Source organism: Coloeus monedula (assembly GCF_965178545.1).
Source record: "Coloeus monedula genome assembly, chromosome: 3".
Taxonomy (NCBI): Eukaryota; Metazoa; Chordata; class Aves; order Passeriformes; family Corvidae; genus Coloeus; species Coloeus monedula.
This window is the reverse complement of record NC_138783.1, coordinates 17379516-17385248: the sequence shown is the minus strand read 5'-3', so window position 1 is coordinate 17385248 and position 5733 is coordinate 17379516.

Here is a 5733-nt window from a genome sequence, read left to right as displayed (position 1 = left end):
AGCAATCACCCTGGTTTCTCAACTGAGGTTCCAGCTTGGTAATGAATCCCAGAAACTGAACAGCCTCTGTTGTGGGGCATTTTAATGTGCAGCTCTAGACAGAAGTAGATACTGAATCAACTTTTCCTCTGTTATGACAAATGGGGAAATGTACAACCTCAGAATCCCCTTTTCTGAAAGCTGTAACAGGAGAGTGACTATGTCAAACAGTCAAACCATTTTCCTGGCAAGTCATTGCATGATCAATACATGAATAAGAGCCTTATACTGTGAAATTAAAACTTAGCCGTGTTTGAATGCATGGTACTCTCCTACCTTTGGTATGCTTTCCAGCCTTAGTCAGGTCTTCAATACATCATTCACTTTTGCAATCATTCTGTGTAGCGAAAGCAAGGTGGGTGATCATAAAGAAGAATTTATTTAAGCAAAAGAGTAGGTTCATAAGGTAAAAAAATTATTTAAAATTATTTTTAAAAAATATGTTTTATCATCCTCTGAAAGCAAATGCAATTTCATTGTTCTCTGTTCTGGTCCTGATATATTCAGAGTACACTTCGGACAGCCAAAGTCCTTCAGAAGCTTTCTACCAACAAATGTTAAAACTAATCTTTCTTCAGGCATTAGACTCAAAAAGCGATTATACTTTATTTCCATATTTTCTTTCGGAGTTCTTGAACTGTTTCAGTCCAATGCCAGAAAACCTAACCTTCTGAGTCATTTAACCAATGTTTTTGTTGTTCATCTGTCTGTCTTGTTTGAGTCTGACCTCTGGGATGATTGCAATAGAAAAAACATTCAGTTTTTCTTTCTTTCCTTTCTTCACTATGACTCAACATCCTTCTCCTCTCAGGGGTATGACTACAATTCATAGGGAATAGGTCCAAAGTTTCAAAATTTCAAGTGTCTCACCCACAAATACTTTTGTCATTTAAGAAATCTCAGGGTACCTATTTTCACATATAGACTGAGCATTCCCTGAGTTATAATCTGGGGTGAGGAGGGTTAGCATTTTTCTAGAGGAGTAACAAACCAGTACTCCAGACAGCCCTGATAATGAAGTACTAAGGAGTAGACTTCTGGGTTAAAGCAGTTCAGAGTGAAAGCAGAAACCAGATACGTGTGGGAATATTGCACTACCAGCAGTTAGTTCTCCTAAACTAAGCACATGCAGAGGGGTCATCCCAAATTGCTACTTCAGGAGACTCTCAATAGACAGTATTAAAAATTGAAGAAAACAGATGGGTTCTTCCCACCCTAGTAGTTTGTTTTGTGAAGAGATGACTCTTTTCCCCAGCATGACCCCTGCACAGGGGAGAGCACACGGAAACAGTGGGGTCTGTTATGCATTTAGTCTGTGGTGCTGTGAAGGCACATCCTCAATCCCCCAAGCATCAGGTGTTTCACCAGGTCTCCCTCCATCTTCCCAAACCCCTGGTGCTTCCATCAGTCCATGTGTGGATCTGCATCTGGCTGGAAACTAAGAGCCTGCTGGTTTCAGGCACGGCAGTTTTCTGCCTCAGGGAGTTAATTGACCCAAAGCCCTCCCAGGTGCGACCCCACAGCATTACTCAAGCCTGGAAACACTCATCGAGCCCTGCATGACATACTCTGGTTTTCCCACACGTACTTCGGTTTCCTCCTAGGTTTGAAGAGAGACACTGTGTGAAAATGCCTGGCTGTGGTAATTTCACTTCACCTCCTGAACACCTCTGGTCTTTTCCCAGATCAATCAGCTCAGGCATTGCTGTCTGACAAAATTAAAGCCATTGACAGTGTTTACTCCAAGTTCCCAGGAAGGCAAATCCATTTTTCACAAATAAATCAATTGTTTTCCTCTTTTAAGTTAAGTACCTTTATGGGGCTTTTTTAGCTGTCCTGCTGCAATTCTCGTTCTTTGGTCTTTTCATACACCTCCCCCAGTCTATCTAAGCAGACCTCTTATTTTCCACAGCTAGACACTTCTAAATTTGTTTCCCACCTTTTTGCCATTATTTACACACGGTTTATATCTCTTCTCACAGAATCAAAAATAATTCTCGTTCTTTTCAAGAAAAAAAGTCCCTTTTTTCCCCATTGAAATGTTACTGCTTAATTTAAGGTTGATGGTTTTAAAAACAATATCTGTGGGGAAAAAAAATGGGAAACAAAGCAGATTTAACCGAGACACCAGTTTTCATTTTAAGAAGATTTGATGTGAATCTGGACCAAATTAGCTGTAGGTTTAAGAGAATCACATTTACAATTGCATTTTAAAAGACAGTTTACTAGAATAGGATTTACTTCTAGACAGAAAGCATTTTGTTCTCATTTTTTGTAAAGAGGGAATGTAAAAATATTTTCCTATGATTAACACCATGCTTTCCCAGGACGGACAAAAGACTTTTGTAAGCCAGAAACCACAAAAAATAAGCATGTGTGTTCCCAAGGATTTGAACAGTATCATACAGCAGAAGATGGTATGGAAATAAATTCTAAAATAATGTATTCAAAGGCTTCAAAACCCATTTTAAAATAAGAGTCAGTTTTTCAGCTCATACATATTGACACAGCCCTGAGGTTTCAGTCACTTAAACACATACCACAGTAGCTCCTTGATAGCTCAATTTACAGTTAGAAAATGTTATCTAAATGTAGATTAGAAAACAGTTTTTGTGTTTGCAAGTTCACAGGAGGGAGTGGTTTGGCTTTCATTTACTGGAATGTAAAATGGACTAATCTTCTGTATGATGGCCACAGAAGTCATATTTGATGTGGCCATGTGTGCAACAGGTCCTCAGCCTCTGCCCTGTGAATCTAGAAGATGGGTCTTCAGCATCAATTTTTCCTAATGACTCCTCAGCACTTTCCCTGTGAAGGATTCTGATAGCAGCATCCTGCAAGAACTGTGTGGCCACGGGTTTAATGTGGGCGTTGTGTCTCTAGCCTAACCCGGTTATACACATTCCCACCACAAAAGCATAGGACAGGCATCTCCAAAAGGGGTTCCATCACATCTGTCTCAGACACCAACCACAGAAAGGGAACAATTACCCCATGGAGATGCATATCTAGTTCCGTCAACTACACGGGACCCTAGATGAGTAACTGAGATGACAGCTAAATTTTAGATGGCTAAATTTTAGAATTAAGATGCCCTGTAGTCCACACAACTAACCTGCAGATTAGAGCACTTTCATCCCTCTGGGCCAGTATCAATCCACAGAGCAGCCAGAGCTCAGTAAATCGAGTTACAAACTGGTGGTAGCTGAGGCTGATGCTTTCAGTGTGCCAGAAGCAGTAAACAACACAGAGACAGCTACAGCCAGGCTTCATAAGGAATTAACAACATTTGATAGAATGGGACTTAGAGTCCCATTAATGCCACCAATGTATCAGAAAAATAAATCTATTTCAAAAAAAGGAACATTTTCCCTTGCTTTTTTCTGATGATATTGTCATTATTTGTTATCACATACACTAACTTTGTGAGCATTTATCATCTAAGTTTTTATATTGTTTTAAATGCTTAAAACATTTATTATTCATCTGCAGGAAGATGTATGTCCTTGATTTTCAGCTTAGATTCCCAGATCTCCTTTTCATTGGTTTTACTTCTCCTTTTTAGGAAAAAAAAATTGACTAGTTTTTTTTCATTTTTCCTCTTCTAGTTGTGTCTAATTTCAATGCAGAAAGTACTTACGCAGTTCTTCAGTCTGACTATGAGTGAGAACCAAGCTATTACACTGTAATTTCACTCCCTATTGTGTGGGAAGTAAGAATTGCATCATCCCTAAGATCCAGAACAGGAGATGAAGATCCCTTCTTTGTGGGTGCGGTACAAGATTTCATAGTCAATCTTCCAGCCAAAGTAAGAGGTCCTTTTGTTTTGATTTGTTTCTTCCCTCTTCTGTTTCACTTTCTTCCTGACAAAAATCTTTGTGGAAGACCAAAAAAAATCCCCAAACCTCCAACTTCCAGTCTAGTAGTAGGCGTTTTAAATGCTATGCTTAAGTATTGTGAACATCTCGTACTTCTGCGACTCAATTTTTATCATCTAAACAGTTGTCTTTAAGCTCCCCTCTTCACGTGTGAGTACTATGGGATTAGGAATTCCCAACATGTGTAACAGCATGACAACTACAAGTCATAGAAAACTTAAAAAGCAGGCGTAGAAACCTGGATTCAGAATACCTTAAGTACTGTTAGTACTCAAATCTCAAGCCAAATGCTGCTTTTTTGGTATCATTATCTAATAGCTGTTCTTAAATTTAAATTTCAGTGAATTGCTTCTGTTATTTTGTAACGCAACTCTTTGTACTGGCGAATATGTTGACCAACTAGTTACAGGAGAAAGTTTCATGAAGGATGTCTGCACTTCAGGCGGCTCTCTTGAAAGCTGTTTATTGCATAGGTGAAGTTACAGCATTTCAGGGAGTGGGTATCCAGAGCCAGCCCTACAGCTGCCAGCTCCAGCTGTAGGCATACCTGAAGCCGCTTTCTGTTCACGTTACAAAGCATTATATACTTTTCTTTGCAGAGTATCTTAACACATAACAACCAATAAGCACCATACACAATACCTTTACATTTGCCTATAGCCTATCATAGCTACTACCATTACCATATTATAGTCATTATTACCCAATCACAAGAGTAAGTAAGTTACAATTTAAGCTTACAGTGGAAAATTCTCAGACCTTTCTTCTTCTTGCTACATCGACATTTCTTGTTTGCCTGCCATATCTCTCTTTTTGGTAAAGACATGTTTTCTATTTACTTATGCTCTTCTTGAGACTTATTTACTTGGTGAAAAACATGTCTTTGTAGTCACATACCTTTGTCCTGCTCCTAAAAATCTCCTTCCAACTCATCTCCAACCTTTGCCTTCTCAGTTACTCATCGATCACTGTTTGAGCAAAACATCTTTTATTCTATATCAAAACTTGCTTTCATTTCTACCTCATCCCCAGCTTCTACATTCACAGACCTTTCTGCCAAGCTTACATACCTTACCAAACTTTCATCCTCCCCAACAACTAGTAACTAAAAATAATTAAATTCTGCAGTCTTAACAAGGTGAAAGGCCACTAGCGAACAGACATTTAGGAGAATCTGTATAAGCCTCTACCAAAACTGAAAGCCTACTGTAAAAACAGCTGGAGAAAGTTATGTGACACTTAAATACAGCGTAAAACAGTGTGCGTCACTCTATGAGGCATAAAACCAATCATTCAAAGGCACACTAAATTGTTAAACTGGGTTAGAATATCTTAACAATGAAATTCCCATCAGCACTCTTGGCAGTGCATCATTTGGTGTCATTAACGTTTTATTCAGGAGCTTCTGGAGGAGGCTGCCTTCACTGGTACCCTTGGATAAACAGGTACGTGGCATCTGGGAGGGAGAGAAGGGAAAGGAGAGAGGAAAGGAGGAGAGGGAAAGGAGAGAATGGGAGAGGAAAGGAAGAGAGGGAAAGAAGAGAGGAAAGGAGAGCAGGAAAAAGGGAAGAAAGCAGGAAGAAGGGACGAACGCAGGCAAGCAAGGGCAGGGCGCGGGCGGGCGCCAGGACGCGGCTCTGCCGGGGCGCTGCAGCTGCCCCGTGCGCCGGCGGAGCCGCGCATGCGCAGCGCGCGGCGGTGTGGGCGGCCGCGCGTCGGCGGCAAGTGCCGCGTCCAATCAGCGCGCGGGGTGTGCGCGCGGGGGGGCGGGCGGCGCTGCGGGCAGTCACCTGACGGCGCGCGCCGCAGTCGGGCC